At 34.1% G+C, this 18,972-nt stretch overlaps 1 pseudogene; it reads left to right on the top strand.

Annotated features, from left to right (window-relative positions):
• LOC122791473 overlaps positions 1 to 18,972 on the top strand; it is a 139,105-nt pseudogene that overhangs the window by 97,349 nt on the left and 22,784 nt on the right.

The following is an 18,972-nucleotide window of genomic DNA, read 5'->3' as shown; positions in this document are numbered from 1 at the left end:
ATGGGACACTCGAACTACTACCAAGGGAACAACAGAGGGTCCCGAAGAGGGAGGAGATGAACCAGGTTTTACAACAAAATGACTGTGTACTACCTATTCAATCACCTCCTGTTAGGATTGAACTTAATTCAGCAAATGACTTTAATGTATATAATTTTTCTTCCATGAATATAGGTACTGGCATGTGTGATCTTTTATCAAAAGGTATGACCTTTGTTCCTACCAAGCAAATTGATTTAGTGCAAACAGTAGGATTACTTGATTTAAAGGAGTACCGCACCCACAGACTCAAAAAACATGTTTAAAACATCATGGCCTGATGTTTCCTACACTTTAACAGCACTCTGGGATTATTTACAGGATTTTAAATATTTTTATATGTAATTCCAGACTCTGACCACCTGGAGGCTGGCATATTGACGTGGTTTGGATAAATCAGGTTGCCATCCAGTATCCCAGAAATCATTGTTTGGCTCAAAATGTTGCATCATGCAGGCCTCCGTTTGCCTAAAGTTCCTGTCATTTCATAGATGTTGCATGCATACAAAGTACTGAGTAAAATAGAACAGTGTAAGTAACATTCCCTGCTGCTGGATGACTGCTTAAAAGAGAAACAGTGCAAATGCCACAGAACACATTCAAAGTGCTGTTTACTGCTGCCTTTTTTCTAATTTAGTTTAAATGGCACTAATTTGTGAGGCAATGAATTCTAGTCCATTTACTTCTCCCCATAACACTTATCTTCCCTAGCTGTCAAAGTCCTGTGGGTAATTTGACCTGGTAATTCCATTGATTGGCAGATCTCAGCAGGGTGCTTGACTCATGTAATTTAATCTTTGCTCTAGCATTTCTTTTGTTAGAGGGGACATCTTTTTGCTGCACTATAGCTATGGCCTTACTTGACTGCAATCACATCCAGTAAGGTCTTGCACCAAGGAGCTAAAAAATAAAACATTTATACTATTAACCAGTTTAGATCTTTATTAATTTAAGTGTTAAGGTATCACTTCATGCTTCTACCTTGTTAAAAATTGAGATTTACATGTGCAAAGTGTGTTGGTTTGCAGTGTTTGCCTTCAGATGTTTTTACTGCACTGGTTGTTTGCAAAAAAAAAACTTTTGCCGTGTCCCTGGATTTGTCTTTGCACATACAAACCACATTGCTATATTTTCCCCTTCCTTTTTCTTGTGTCCAGAAGTCACTTATAACAAAGTAAATTTTTTATTGATTTTTTTTTAAATAAAGGACATCAAGGTTAACTTACCTTGAATCAGATAATAAATGCCACTGCAAAGAATCACTGTTGAAATATTTGTGCATGGACAAGATCCCTTACTAAATCTATTTGCCAGCCTCCAGTTCAATTGGTGCTATGGCTTTAATATACTGGTGTGTTTGCTCATGCCTTCCAAATATCTCCTCCATTACATACCAGTTTTTCAGTGTAGTAACCACCCGACATGGCCATACATCTTTAGCCATCAATATGCAGCTACTCCTGTTCATGTGAGTATGTGAATTCATTTTCAGACTTAAGGTGTGGAAGCTGCACTGAATAATTCTAGGTGTTTGTTCAGGTTTCACATGGTGCTTGCTTAGAGCTACTCTCATGTTAAGCCACTATGAATATGTTGCACTGCCACCTCTGATATGAGGGTAATGTTTTAATCTTTCTATTCCCGCACTACACACTAGCAGTATCTGGTGCAAATACAACAGAGAAGTATGCAAGCGATACACCACCTAAGCATCATTTGCCATGCAGAATGTACAAGTATGCATACCAAATTTCTGTTTCCAAACATCGGTGTTACTACACTACTACTGAATAAAATGAACAGCACTCAGGCTGGGGGAAGGACACGGGAGCCATGACATCACAGAATGGGTGGGTCTTGTTATTTTAGTTAGAATCAGATGACGGCTGTGGTGATGCCACTTTGGGGGAGGGAACTGATTAAAAAAAAATATCTGCACTGCCTGGCTTCGATGATGTCAGTAATTGAGTGACTCCAGCAAGCTTTATTCAAATGTGAGAGAATCATTTTGTAAGTGAAACCATCACAGTATGAGAAGGTAGGCTTCTGTTACAGAAGTAAGGGGAATTATAACAATTGTAAATGCTTTATTGTTGTTGTTTTACAGAGGGCAATGTAAATAGGGAGGTAAAGGGCCGTGAAGTTGAGGAATACATTAGAGAAACCTGTTGTACTCCTTTAAAATTGTATGTGCAGAAACTCAATTTGAGATTATTATTTCAGGATGATGCTAATGTTATTATTACATTGAAAGTAGCTAGCACATATAACCCCCTTACACCCCTCCCTTGAGGCATTTGAACAGTTATATGAACTAGATTTCAGAGCAATGTGTACAAAAACAGCATATTTAAATAATCTATCTAAAGATGAAAGATTTAATCTTGAACTAATAAGATGTAATTCAGGTATTAGACTTATGAAGCCAGATAAAGGGGAAGGTTAGTGATTATGAATAAAATTGATTATACTGCTAAAATGAAGGAGATTCTCCACACTAAGATGTATGAGAGAAGCTCATTGGATGAAGTAAATATGGAAGAGTACAACTACCTAAAAATAATGTATCCTATGATTCCAACATCTTCGGAGTGCCCAAAATTCATAAAAATTTCAATCACCCTCCTATGCATCCAGCTGTTGAAGTGAGAGGGTCCATCACCTGCCCCTTAGCCAAGTTCTTAGATTTAAAATTGAAAAACTTTGCTTGGAAAGAACAACATATATGTATTGACTCCTGGGATTTTCTGAAGGGATTGGATGTGGTAGAATTTGATAAGGAATTTGTACTTATAACTGTTGAAGTGAACGATTTATATACTGTTATACCACATGAAACAGGAACTGAATGGTTCTGTGATTATTTGACACCTAAGGGTCTAACGCAGGACCAGGTTAATACATATGAACAACTTCTTGACATAGTTTTGAAATACACTTTTATTATATTTGATAGAGAACATTATCGCCAAATAGAGCGGGTTGCCATGGGGTCAGCATGTAGTGGCCTTTATGTGAACATAGTTATGCTCAAATGGGAGAAACATTTTTTTTTTATTTACATCATTATATTTTTCCCATTGTCGATTATATGTTCGTTTTTTGGATGATAGTTTTATCTTATGGAAGGGGCCTATGAATTTAATAGAGGAATTTGTAGAATTTATAAATAGTACTACACCTTTTTTTAAATTTACACATGTTGTTAATGATTATCACATTTCTTACTTAGATGTACTTATTAAAAAAGATAATCTGAATAATAGATTTACCTCTCAAGTTTACCGAAAGGTAACATATTCAAACTAATTTCTTTTTTTAAAAAACATTTTTATTTTTGTTTTTATTATAAACATACACAAATGTACATATAACTATTTACAATATTTACATTCATCCATGATAAACAATAATTTTATCCATGAGAAGTTATCAGTGTTTGTTCAAAAGGTTTTCCAATTTTTGCCATGCTATGTTTTATGAGTAATGTTATGAGTTCTATAACAAATGGTTTGCAGTTCTTTTTTTACAAACAACTTTTGCTACATTAATAAAATCTTTAAACATCAAATTTTGTTTACTTTTCCAGTTCAAAGTAATAATTTTTCTGGCAATTGCAAGAATTGACCAGAGTAATGAATCTGGAGATTTAGGTATTACATTAGGTATAGGAACACTGAATAGGATTAGTGAGTTAGAAATATGTATGAGAACATAAAGCATCTACAAAATATCTGAAGTCTTTCCAGTACTGAACAACATTTCTACATTCAATGAACATGTGAACCCAGTTGGCCTCTAGTAATTCATCACATTTCCAACATTTACTTTCACTGTTTTTGAGTATAAAATGTATTTTATGTGGAGTATAGAAACTCCTATTCATAAATTTTCATGTATACACTCTCCAATATAATGAATAAGAGGTACCATACATATAATTCAATAAAATTTTTTTGGATTCATCAGATATGTGTTCTCCATTTCTCTTTACATAGTAATTCCAGATATCTGAGTCAACCTTTAGGGTGTCTTCTCTAAGTATGAGATACTTAATTTTTGATGATCTGTCTTTTTAAGACACCTAATAAAATGCTGAATCAAACTAGGTATAGATTCAGTCTCTAGGTTGATTGATACTCTCATTTTGTTTTCTATAAACTGCCATAATTAGTGTATAAACAACCGTCTTGACTATTATCAAAACTACATAAAAGAGAGTTTAGTGGTATAATACTCTTATTTTCAGTAAACGTATGCCAGAATATCAAGTTATTTTCCTTTAATTTTTGCATCGCATTTATGTTGAAAGACTCTAGGCAATCAGGGGTGTATGCTATAGGGAATATGAGAAATAGAAATTGTTAAATGTAATTACAATTATATTTTTAACGTTATTAAATATTTGATTAATGCCATAAGAAAAATGATCAAACTTCATATTAAATAAACAAAAATTCACATAAATGCTAATGAACTCTACTTATTCCATATTGTTCCTTAAACTGATTTTCTATAGTTCTGACATTAGTTATATGAATCTCATGTATTGTTTTCCAGCAGGATATATAGGTAGATGTGATCCAGTGTAATATTACATTAATTATAACTGATTTGGAATAAAGATTTAAGCTAGGGAATGCTATCCCATTACTGTTCCAAGCTCTAATATGCCATTTATATGCAATCCTAGGTTTTAAGGGGAAACATAAAAAAATTAAGTAGCATGGAATCTAATTTTTTGAAATAAGTTTTTTGGAGGGGGTAGTATCAGTGACTGTATATAAAACAAAATTTTAGGTAAAATTATCATTTTAATTGAAGAGAGCCTATCCTCCATTGTGAAGAACATTTTATTCCATCTTTTGATTAGTTTACTAATGATGGTTATTAAATTATTGTAGTTTAGTTTATGGTGGTTATTAAATTATTGTAGTTTAGTTTAACAGACTCTTTCCATGTACTCTTTATACTGACACCCAAATATTGTAATACATCATTCTCCCAATTAAACAGGCTATTCTCTCTTAGGTTTTGGTTGATCTTTTTTCTAATTAGTAATGTTTTGAATTTATTATGATTAAATTTAAGCCCTGAAATTCTTTCAGACTTGCTTAATGTATTTATAACATCATGCAAAGAACCATCAATATCACCTAATGTTAACAATATATCATCAGCAAATAATTGTATCTCAGGTCAATAGTCCTTATTAATTTGAAAGCTTTTTATATTTTGCTTGTTTCTGATATATGTAGCAAAAAGTTCCATTGAAAGAGCAAACAATAATGGTGACAAAGGACAACCTTATCTAGTTCCTTTGAGAATTTCTAGTGGTGAGGATAGAAATGAACCAATTTTCACATAAGCTTGTGACCCACTATACATTTTCATTAATATGTTCACAAAATCTGAGGATAATTCAAAACCAATCAGAATTCTTTGTAGATAAGACCAACTAATAGAATCAAAAGCCTTTTCTATGTCTAGGCTGATAATAGTTCATTTTTTTGTATCTGCATGCTATATCTATCAATTATAGTAATTTAATAATGTTATCTTACACTTTTCTATGAAAAATGTACCCTCTCTGATCATTATGTATTAGATTAGGTAATATTTTCTTTATCCTATTAGCTAATATTGTCATGAAAATTTTATAATCAGTGTTTAGTAATGAAATTGGTCTATATGAATCACTAGATTTGGGGTCCTTAACTTTGTTTTAATAGGGGGAGATAATTGAGTATTTCCACGATGGGGGTGTTATACATTTTTGCTTAACCATAGTAAAGGCACTCATCATTTTCTTTATTATATATTCAGGAAAAATCTTATATAGTTCAGGAATTATTCCATCCAGTCCTGGAGCTTTATTATCTTTTAAAATTTTAATTTGCTCTTTCACTTTTGTTAGTGTTATTTGTTTATTTAATATGTTATTTTGTTGCATTGACACCTTAGTAGTTATATTTTCTTGAATAAACATATTTATTACATTATCTGTCTCCAAAAGTGGTGTGTTATTATTTATACCTTTATTGTAGTTTTTGAACAATTCTAATATGCCCATTAAGTTAGATGTACTGTTAACTGAACCATCACTTGTATATTTAATCTCATTAATACGATTTTGATTGTTTAATTTTTTTGTATCTTATTGCTATTATATGTCAATGTTTGGGATTTAAAGCATAAGATTGTAATTTAAATTTTTCCAGGTTTATGGCTGATGATTCATAACTTCTAATTGTTTTTGATTTAACATAGTAATTTCATTATGTGCTACTTTATTTGGTTTTACGTCCATTTTTATCTTGTCTATGTTTTTTGTAAGGCTAAAAATTAATTGTCCCTCTCTCTCGTTTTTTTAAGGTACCGAGATTTTATTCTACCATTTATATAAACTTTAAAGGTGTCCCATAGTATAGTATCAGTCACGTCACCATTATCATTTGTTTCCATAAACATGTCTGTTTCTTTCATTATCCATTCCCTAAAGTCATTTAATTTAGTTATGTCAGCAGGAATTTTCTGTAGAAATCTTAAATCATCTGTATGTGTAGTTAATGTAAAGTTTATAGCATTGTGGTCCAAAAGTGGACAAGTCATTATATATGCATCACTTATTTTAGAGTATATATTATTTGATACAAAGACTTTATCAGTGTTTGTTTGTGTACCAAAGTGATATGAATAGTGAGTATAGAATAAGGAAAAATGTTCTCGTAGACCATGTATATCTTTAAGGTTCATCTGGTTTGTAAAATCATTTAACTTCTTGGCTTGAGATGTTAGTTTTATTTTACCATTTTTAGAAGTATCATTGCCTGATAATAAGCAGTTAAAATCACCTGTTGCTATAATTTCCCCTTTTGCATTTAAAGTCATAAGATACAGATATTTGTCAACATATTTAGTACTCAGTCCTGGTATCCAGTATATATTAATCAAAGTATAATACTTCCGATTGATTTCCAAAATAACCATGCTTCGCATCCCATTTTTATCTGAAATTGTATCTATAATTCATGGCATAGTATAAGTATTTTTCCATAGAATAAGAGTGCCCCTTCTCTTACTCTTAAAACATGAATCAGCCAGAATGGTATAGCCATTAATAAGTATTTTTGTAGATCTATTTGAATAGATGTGTTTCCTGTAAAATGATGACCTGGGCTTTTTGCATTTTGATATATTTAAGCTCTTTTGACATTATTGTTCAAACCATTAATATTTAATGATAAACGTTTATAAGCCACTGACTATAATGTGTATGTTATTACTAACTGAAAGACCTTTCTTCTGTGTTGACTTGAGATCTACTGAAAACTTACTTATCATGGATGCATAACTTGTATTAAGCACTACTTTCAAAATCCCAAAACTATTTACAAACACATACATGAAACATAAAGTTTTTGGTTTAGTTAAAAACTTAACTAAGCCATCCATCCACCACCTCTCCAATACCAAACTACACAAATTATCCATCTCTGCTTAGAATATAGTATAAAAACAAAAAAAAAAGCATTATGAAGGCAACTAAAGAAATCTGAATCCATGAAATATACATTAGAATGAGAGTGTCCAGTATATCTGAAGCTATATGAAAATGTCACATATGATAATAGCACCTCTAATATGTAGATATGCCAGAAATACACATCAGATCAAAGTATGTATAAACATTAGAAGCTGAAGGTTAAGAAGATTGTCATTATTTCCAAGACTTTTCAAGAAACATCAAATAATTTAACCATTTTGTCAGTCATCTATCTAACATTTTTCATGTAAGGATCTGTTGAATATATATATATATATATATATATATATATATATATTTATATATATATATATATATATATATATATATATATATATGTGTATATATATATATATATATATATATATATATATATACATATATGTATATATCGGTCTACTTCATATGATCGAAATCTCATATGATTGACATTCATTTCACCAACACCAAAACACTGAAAGCTCAAAACACTGAAAACTCATTTGGTCGAAACTCATAACATTGACATATAAAATTCACAGCATTATGCCTTTCCCCACTGTAGCGCAACCCCAGAGTTAGAATAAATAGTTAGAGGGGGTGTGGGGGCACAGTCCCCCACATTGGAAGGTGTGGGTGGCAGAGACCCCCACAATATTTAGATAAATATTGTCATTTTTGTTATAACTATCCACGTGTATGTTTAAAATGTATTATGTATGTGGGGACTTTACCTCACACACATACCCATATATTTATTCTAACTCCAGGGTCGTGCTACAGTGGGGAAAGGGCATAATGTTGTGAATTTATTTTGTCAATGTTATGAGTTTCAACCAAATGAGTTTTCAGTGTTTTGAGCTTTTGGTCTATCTGAAAAGTTTGTCGATCATATAAGCTTTCGATCATATGAAGTAGACCCATATTTATATATATATATATATATATATATATATATATATATATATATATATATATATAAATAGGTAGATATAAAACATTTATTACAACATAACTATTATATTTTGCAATTATACACATACTACTCATATATACTAACAATATATATGTTGATGTATTTCATCAAAACAGGGAGAGAGAAAGAGAGAGGAAAAAAAGGGGCCTCACAACCCTATGTTTAGTTACTAAAGGTTTAGTTATATAACATGTCTGATGTTAATATGCATATTGAGTTTTGTAATGCAGCTCCTAGTTCACTTGATGTCACTTAGTTACTAATAGTGTTATTGAATCTGCAGAATGTATGCATCTATAAGAGAACATAGGCATTTTCAAAGGAGTTAAACACTTTTATCAAAACGAATTATTTACCATTTAAAGTATCTAGTGAAGGATAACAGAATTTCAAGAGAAAAGAATTCTAAGTACAACCATTTAACAAGTTCAAAAGGTCAAATGATGTAATCCCAGTTGTTTCCTCAAGCTGCAGCTTCATAAGCTTGTTAAAAAGTATCTAAATAGGCTCATGCACAACAGAAGTTGTCTCTAGTGAAGAAAAAAGCATTTTTGGTGGGAAATTCAGAGCTTGAAGCTTTTAGAGTTTACAGAAAGCAAAAAAAAAAAAAAAAAAAAAAGCACTCAAGCTGCCTTGTCAGTAAATGTCACGACTCTCCACAATGAGAACAGTCACACAGACCACCAGTTTCCTCACAAAACATCAACATCATGAAAAATTAACCCTTTCATATAAAAACAGCAATTTAGAAGTAACAACAGCTGCCTCAAATCAGAAATCATATTATAACATTTCAATCATTTACCCACCAGTTAACCAGGCCAGAGAGAGGGGAAAAAAGGAACCTATATATATATATATATATATATATATAACATATTTAGCTATATATATAAAACACAATTAATGTTTAAATGTATCTAAACAGTCTAAAACATCTAGTTAGAGACACTAATCAGAAACACATTGTTAACCCACCAGTGACCCACTAGAAAAAAAATGTCCTTTGGTATTAAGTAAAATTATACTATTACTGTAGAATTAGAAGACATACATCATTTGTAGTTATTTAAAAGGAAAAGTAGGTCAAGTACTTATAATGGGTAAAAGAGAAAAAGGAACATTGGTAACAAAAAAGAATAAGAAGAAAGAAAAGAGAGAGAGAGAGAGAGAGAGAGAGTGAGAATGTTATTTAAACACTTAGTACTATACGTAATTAGAAGACGTAGATACAGAAAGGAAAACAGAAAGTTAATAATAAAAAATATTCACATTACCTTACAGCATAGAGACTTTCCAGAATCAAATATATTATGATTCATAAAACAAAGCATTTAAAATTAGAAAGATTTTATTAATTTGTCCTTTAGTTTCTTAGTTTTGTTTGCTCCTTCCTTCACAAACCATCCATTTTTGTTGCCTGTCTCTTCAAACTCTGGGATGACCATTCCATTTCTTCAATACCCAGCAGTATTTTCTTATTTTGGATAAATTCTACTGCTTCTTGTAGGGAGTCAAAGATCTTCACTCCTTCTGGCAAGATGATTTTTATTCTTGAAGGAAAAAGAATTTGAGCTTTAATATTGTTTTTTTTTTCCAAGGACTTAATTAGAGGAACACGCGAATATCTTTTGGCTATGACTGTAGAGGTGTAGTCATTGTCAAAATGAATAACTTTTTCACCCATCTTGATAGGGGAATCAGTCCAAGTTGATTTCAACACTAAGACCTTGTCTTGCGAGAAAAGAAATCTAACTATTATAGACCTGGGGTTAGATGAACTCAGAGATAAAGCTGGATTTGCCAGGGACCAGTGAGCCCTCTCAATTCCAAAAGAGAGGGATTCAGACATGTTTAGTGCTGATGAAAACCACTTATTGAGGAAATGAATCATGTTAGCACCCTCTTCTTTCTCAGGAATTCCATATATTCTTATGTTATTCCTCCTTGATCTGCTTTCAAGGTCTTCCAGTTTCTCAATCAGCCTGGTATTTTGTTTCAGAAGAAATTCATTGTGATGTTCATTTTCTGTCACTCTAGTATCTAGGTCAGTTACTGTGTTCACTAAGGCAAGAATTTGTTCAGATTTTTTTTTACTATTCCATTTAGAAGTTCCAGTTGTTAACTGCATTCTTGTTTGATAATATCCATTTTGTTTTCGAATTTGTCCATTTTTAGTGACAGTTTTTGGATGTTTGTTATTATGAGATGTAGTTCTTTCTTCACTGCACTCTCCTGGTGTGGGTTCTTTGAGTTGATCATCTTGAGATCTCCAGTAGAAAACATCTTGACAGGAATAATTAAAAAATTCTTTTGACAATGTATTAAGTTTTAGAAAATAATAAAGAGTCTATATTACTGGGATGTGTTTCCATCCGGGGCACAAAAAGGATTGTAAATTTTTGCATGCTTTTACTATTGTATTTAATACAGAAAGTAATCATGTTAGAGATATCATGTGTAAAAAGGGTCTATATCATAGGAGCGAATCGCACAAATTGCGAACGCTCATAATATTGAACATACCGGACCTTGAACTTCCTATTGGGGGGATGCGACCCCCACACCACCCACTAAATATATATTACAAATCCGAGATCCCACTACAGTGAGGAAATTGTGAATATCCCATTCTTCACTTTACCACGATCTCAGAAAAGCACTTCGAGTTCCGGTGTGTTCGATATTATGAGCGTTCGCAATTTGTGCAATTCGCTCATATGATATAGACCTGTGTAAAAATTGAGCATTAATTAAAAGGGAATCTGAGATTATTAATGTTCTTGGTGATAATCCTGTGGTAGTGTATAAAAAGGGCTTGAACCTTAAAAATATTTTTGAAAGATCCACTGAACCAAAGAAATGTGGGAGTATGGTAAAATGCATTGCTTGTGCCTTTTGTAAGCATGTGCTTGAGAAGAGTGAGGTTTTGGTTAATAATTACCACATTAGAATTTATGGCAAATATAATTGTAATTCAACAAAGGTGGTTTATTGTGCTATATGTTCCATTTGCCCTTGTTTTTATGTGGGCAAAATGGAACATAAATTAAAATATAGGACGACTGAACACTTAAGTGACATCAGGCTAAAAAAAGATACCAATGCCCTCACAAGACATATTTTATCAAATCCAGAGCATAGTTTTAAGTTTATTGTCATTGACACATTGTGTTTATCAGAGCGAGGGGAGTGTGGCCTGTTCTTTTAGAGAAAATGGAGTTTATGTAGCAACTATGATTGAATGCCCATTTTTGGCCAGGATTAAACAATGCAGAGTCTATAAAATGCCTTCTTAAGTTTAAGCCTTTGAAAAGATAAGTTTAAATATTTAAAATGTATTAGTGGTTTGCCTGGTCTATATGCTGCCATTTGCTTCATTTAGTTCTTTATTGCAAGCACGATGCACCCTGGGAGGTGTGTCTGATTGTGTCATTTGATTGGGTTTTTTAGGTGGAGTGATGATTGTATTAATTCTAATTGGTTATTTGTTGTTTAAATACCCTCTTGTTAATGAAGTGTTATCTGATGAAGTTTCGTTTAAACTTAATCTCAGAACAAAAGCGCTTATTGTTCTAAGGTTAATTTTATTATTTTATTTAGTATAGTGTTATTTGTTAATTTATTAAAGTTTCTGGTTATCACATCAATGTCATACTATTGTCATTTGTGAAGACATCCTTGGTTTCTGTAGTTATATAAAAATTAGAACATAAACAGTCTGTTGAGACACTTGATAAAATAGTAATTTTCTCAGAAAATATAATGCTTCATACTAATAAAAAATAGGTATTAAGGAGGGTTTCCCCAAAGGAGACTTATGTACCCAGCAATGAAAAAACGTAGGTGGCTGACAATCCTCTGAAGCCTGTAAGAGGGGCATTTGCTAAGGCTGGCAAGAAAGTACTGAAACTTTGTGTCCAGGCTGCTACTTTTTTTGATGTAAAGCTTGTGTAACAAACCTTCTTTGAATATGTTAGAAATCTCAGAATCAATGCTAGTACTGTGCAGAGCAAATAGTAAATGATACAACATACTTAGACCCAGATGACATAACCAATATACTAGCAGACAAATTCAGCTCCAACTTTACTGCCTACTAGCAGACAAATTCAGCTTCAACTTTACTCCCCATCTTACCTCCAATATTCTCAGATCAGATGACCATATCTACCCCCCCTCCTCAAATCTCTCAAAAGCAAATTCCCATGGCACGATCTAAGGCAAAGAATGCTACATCTATGGGACCAGATAACATACCAGGCTTCCTATTGGCTAGCCTGAAACATGAATTGTAAAAGCCCTATAGAAGCTATTTAACATTAGTCTTAAAACTGGCTTTGGGTTAGATGAATGGAGGACAGGAGCAGTCATTCCCTTGCACTGAGGTGAGGCTACAATGGACCTGGGTATTTACAGACCCATAAACCTGACCAGTCTCATCGGAAGGTAGCAGAAAAGATCATTATGGAAATATTAAATAGTGCTATAGGTGACCTACAGACTCTTGCCTCAGCCCAGTCTAGATTTGTCAAAGGAGTTCTATCCTTCCTAATCTGGTTGACATCTTCAAAAAAGTCTCTGAGGTAATGGATGAGGGCAAGCAGATGCACACACTGCTTATCTGGACCATGAAAATGTGGCTGACACCATCCCACACTCAGACATCATAAATAAATTCTCTCTCTCTGATGTAATTCACTGAATAGCAAATTGACTCACAAATAAACCATGGAAAGTAAGAGAGGGCAGCTCTGCTTACTCCAAAAGACCTGTCACTAGTGGAATGCTCCCAGGACTCAGTCCTTGGGCCACTTTTCATTGGCAGTTAATATAAACGGATTATGGCTGACCAAGTTGGCTAATGATTGCAAACATCTTACCATCATAAACTCCCTTGAGGACACCAAGATCCTATAAGAGAGTCTGTCCCAAACAAACAGTTGGTGCCAAAACCACAGACTGAAACTAAATGCCAAGAATTGTATAATCATATCCTTTGGCAAGCATGACTCCCTGAAAATTAATGCTGTAGTTAGAGATATGGAAACCTAAGTTGATAATGAACTGTCCTTTGATCACCAAGTAGCTACTATAGTAAAGAAGTCTTTTTTCATCACACAAATTATATCTAAGGGTATAGGGTCCAGACCAAGGGGTGTAATACTTCCTCTGTATTACACACTCATTAGGCTGATCATTGAGTATAATGCACCTTTCAGTATGTACCTGCACTAACACTTGTCACAGCTGAAGTGACCACAGTACTTCCTCACTAAAATAATCAAGGGTTTAAATCATATAAACTACTCAGGCAATTTTAAAGCCTTGTCACCCTTGTTAATGTCATACAGGCTACTGACAGACATCTTCTGCCTCATGTACAGAACCTCAACAGACCCTATTCTGTGAGACCTATTACACATTCTGTAGTCCAGTGGTATGAGACACTCAAACAAGAGACTTCATTCACTTTTGCAAAATTAAAAGAACATGCTGAATGGATAGGTGTGTATTACAGAGAATACCACTGCTATGGAGACATCTTCCCCATCACATAAAATAGAGTATTTCTTTTGCTCCATTCAAATGTAACTTGGACAAATGGATGAATAAACACAAATTCAACCTTGGTTTAGCAATATTGACCCTTATGGATAAACGTATCCCAACATATACTTGCTCAGCCAGTCTTTACAGATTCATATTATAAAATAGAATGGCTAATAATTATCATGGAAATGCAGAGTTAGACTTCTTAAGATCTTCTTGGCTAGCATTTATTCCATGCTACTTTGCATTTAGCCATACTAAAGCACAAAGAGAGAAAGGTGATCACTGCTGCCTGTAACCAATCTTTGGTGCTCAAGTATGACACTGAACTGGTGTTCATAGGTCCATAGGTTGGTACTAGGCTATTGGCCCTAGGGCCTATGCAAGCCAAGCCAAAATAATTCCCTGGGTATTTCTTCCCACGATATTTACTTCTCTGGACCCCTGTCTAGCAGGGCGACTGACATGATCACCAGGGTGGGATTTTTTTGTAAATAACTTACAATATTTCAACAACAACTCAAGTTACACACACACTGTCAGCAGCATTTTATTCATCTAACTGAGAGCCTGGTTATGGCTCTCATTTCTTAAATGTGCTATTGGCTACACCAGGATGAGGAGCAAGTATCCAAAGGTTTACTGAAAGCCTTATTTCCAGTGCTGGTCCCTGAAGCATCAGCTCTGGATGTTCTGGTTGGCTACTTAGCTGTTAACTCATGTCATCCGAGTGACGCGTCCTGGTGCATCTGCAGTTAACTCCTACTGACACCTGTAGTTGTCAAATATTGCTTATTCATATTTGCATCAATAATTCCAAAACCATGCTATGTAAAACGTTTAAAAACATTTCATCTTAAAGCTTGCACAATAGCAAACTCACCTGCATTAATATTTGACCTTTGTCTAGTGCAGGTAAATATATAGTAATGGTTCTTTTTATGATATCAATTTATATAGATATAATTTTCACATTTTTCTAAACATCTCAACAACCAAGTAACACAGAGAGAACTCCTTAGCTTTATATGGAAGCTCTCAGCTAGATGAATAAAATGCTGCTGACAGTATGTGTGTAACTTGAGTTGTTGAAATATTGTAAGTTATTTACAAAATATTACAAATTAAATAGTTAACTGTGTTTACTGTGACTTCTAAAATTTGGTTTAAGACCTAGAACCTAAAGAATACTGCCACTATAAAACAGTTTGTACTGAAAAGTTTGCCATTTATACTTCCTTAATAATCCTTATGCTTCTAGAGATATGAACATTTGTTTGAAATGTGAGAGACAATTTGATTTTGTGAAAAAGCATAGACTCCACCCTTTGGAAGTTACAGTACAAATTTCCTGAGCTCCGTAGGCTGCTTTCAAGTGAGTCCCACTATTTGTTTCTGTAATTGCACAGCATAACTCACCTCCAAAGGTTATTTTATGGGTGTTAAACCAAGAATAATCACAGCACCAACTGTAACAAATCCTTTGGCAAGAGAGTGTGCCTGTCTGCCTCTACTCCTTGTGTTTTGGTTACATTGCTGGCTGCAAGTCTAGGCTTAATCAGTTTGCAAAGCATTATATAAATATGGGGCTGCCAAGGTAGGGAACTTAAAACAAGTAAAATAAAGTTTCAGGTTTAAGCCAGCACCGACTTGCATCTTTATTCAGAAATATAAAACTGGGAAATATGATCTGGGTAACAAAGGAATTGCATCTCCTCATTGCATTGGAAACATGGAAGGGGAGATGTATTTGGCTTAGGGTAGGGAACTTATGGTGACATAATAAAGGACAGTGTAACATATATAGTTAGGAGGAAATATTTGCTAAGTATATCAGAGAAGATGCGAAAATTAGTTGACAGAAGGTGATGAGTAGATGAGAACAGAAATTGTGAAGAAAAGATTAAAGACTGACACAGGAAGAGCATTACTAATAAGGTCATAAGGGTATGAGAGTAGTGAAAAAATAAGATCAGGGAAACATAGAGGCAACTAAGAAATCTACTGAGTAATTCTGTCATGGGGAGGGTTGTAAAGAATGGAGGAAAACTATTTGTGAGACTGACTGAAGAGAAAGAAAGCAAACAAGGGAATGAGTATAGAAACAAGAGTTGCAAGAGATTAATGCCAGACAATCATGAAAAGTGCTCTGTGCATAAGACTACAACCAGCTAATGTTAAGTGATCTAGTTATTTGGAATGAAAATCTGGTAGGGAAGAGGGAAACTGTCAAAGGAAAAATATACTTTAAAAATAATCAAAACACGGTAGGTTCAGGTTAAGGCACTTTAATCTTGCAGCAAGGAGACAAAAACGTGCTAATACAGAGTTTGTCTAACCAGAAACAGGAAATGCATTCATTTTTATAGGTTATCAAATTAATCCTGTCCTACCATGCTGACGTAACGAATTACCACCTTTTGGTCATCATCTGCCGACGATCTTTCCCATGATTTTCTGCTGATTTAAACAATTTTTATGTGAAACATCCTGAGGAAAACAACATGGCCTTGGTTACTTTCAGTTAGATACTTGTTATGTTACATTCAAGATACTATAGCTAAATCGAACACAATGCTGGCAGTTCATTTCTCTAATAAGCCTTTGTTTAACTTATCTCTAAACTACTGCAGCTGCAGAGGTTCCCATCCTCTGAACAAGGCTGTCTGTCTGGAATCATTACATTTATTAAATGGTATATTGTCTATTCATATGCTTCTGACCTAGCAGATTAACACTTGCTTCTCAAGTACATTTCTACAAGGCATAAACAAGAATATTGCTGTGCTAGCAATTACTAGGTCAGAGGGCAACTTGCAAGTTTCAGTAAGCATGCTGCAGTTTCAATAAGGCATATTTTTAGTCTCATATGAAACTCAATTGATATAAATCACAGTGCATAAGAAATAGAATGAAAAGCATATTAAAAACACTTGATTATTAATTTGTCATTAAGCATACACATATTAATACATATTTTTCTAACATCTCCCTCCTGTTAATACTTTTTATTCTATTTTCAAAAAAAGATAAACAGTTTGCTTCTTTTCCTAATCTCTTCCATTTAGGATTTGCAGTTAAGAAAGTCATTCAGTTTAAACTTTTATGAAAGCGTCTCAGATTCTAGCAGCTCTTCAAATTCAGTACTTTGATACAAAGTTTCAGATACGAATATATCTATGAATTCCTTAATTAATTTCTTCATACAGGGGATTCCGCAACAAATACAAGCTCCTATTAGGAGTAAACCTACCACAATAGCAATCAGCATGTTCATAAAGATGGAGCCCCACCCCCCCAAAGGCATTCTGAAAAACTCTGTCAGAGGGTTTGGGCCGGGTTTGGTCATGGCCGACACTTGCTGAATCACCTCGAGATGGTCATTTATCTCATGCTGGTGGTCAGGAAGGAAAGCACAGCACTCTTCTTTGATTAAAGCGCAAGTTCTGCCTCTCGCTGCTAGAGTGAAGTCAAGAGCCATTCGGTTATGAAGCACTACAGTTCTCATGGCATTCAGTTCATCAGTTATCAGTTCAAGGGCAGAAAAAGTTGCATTACTCATTATTTCAAGAAGTTTAGACAGTTTTTGCAGTTCCCATATTGATTTGACTCTGCCATACATGGGTGATACACCTGCCCAGGATATAACAGCATCGCTCAAGTCCATGTGCACAAGTTTGGTTCCCACATTACGATGGTTTTTCCACCCTGCTTCGATTCGTCCCACTGGATTCTCCGGTTTCTTAACAGTCTTTTTGGTTACGTCTCAAGTATTTTGAATACTCCCTTGAGGCAAAGCTGCAGTGTGTCGGATGGCCAGAACCAGGTATCCCAAAAAACAACTGCCAGACCAATTCTCAGGTAACCATTTATATGCCTTTTTTCCACATACACAATAACAGTCCTCTACTTTTGTCATTACTTTGTTACGAAATGACTGCCCTGCATGAAACATTTTCTTGTATATCACTGATAACTGTTTGAAAAGTACAGGATTGTGCTGTACCTGATCAAGAGTTTTATACATAGATTTCAAAAATGAGTCATAATCTGTACTACAAGATCCGCTCAAATCATTTGGTTTTCTATAACATTTGTACTGTACAGTAACATTACATTTACTCCACCCAACTTGGATGGAGTCATTTTTATAAAACATACAATTCCTTTTTGTGTCACAGGCAAATACAGTGCTACCTTATCTTGTGCTTTAATAGCAACTGTGTCAAAAAACAGATTTTCCCAGGTCTCATTGACCCCTAGGGGGATAGCAGTCATTAACAAACCCCCGTATGCTGTTGGTATGGCCATGCAGACCCAGCAGTTCGAAACATTGAAAGTCTCTGCGTATACACGTGTAATTGCCTGATAAGTGTTACAGTTCGGATGCCAGTCTATGTTTGGTTCAGTACGTCTAATCAGTTCAACCTTTGTGGCAGGAAAAAAGCATGGCCACAGCAAAAAGAAGAGTGTGATCAATATTGCAACAAAAACAATCGTACAAGTTTTTTGAAATTGCTCAGTGTCTCTACTCACTCTGTATCTGGCCATTTTGTTCTTGTTGTGCAACAGTAACAAAGTTTTTGTCCAGTTCAAAGTTTTTAACCAGTTTACAGTGTGTCAAATGGATCCAAGAAGCTTGTTCCGTGATTTTGACTGTGGTGGGTGTTGACAGCAGTACCTGGTACGGACCTTCCCACTTCGGAGAGCTCCAATTCTTCCATTTCATAATCTTCACCCAGACCCAGATGCCTGGGGCTACTGGTGCTTCCGATTTTGGTTGCTCTTTATCTGAAACAGAATTTAACTGCAAAAGTTTGTTATTCAAAAATCTCCTCATATATCCTGCAAGTGAACTGTCAGCCTCCTGCTCTGTAGA

The sequence above is a fragment of the Protopterus annectens genome, chromosome 17.part0 (genome assembly GCF_019279795.1).
Source record: "Protopterus annectens isolate FY-2018-M chromosome 17.part0, PAN1.0, whole genome shotgun sequence".
Lineage (NCBI taxonomy): Eukaryota > Metazoa > Chordata > Ceratodontiformes > Protopteridae > Protopterus > Protopterus annectens.
The sequence above is the reverse complement of the archived record's forward strand: the minus strand, read 5'-3'. Positions and strand labels throughout refer to the sequence as shown.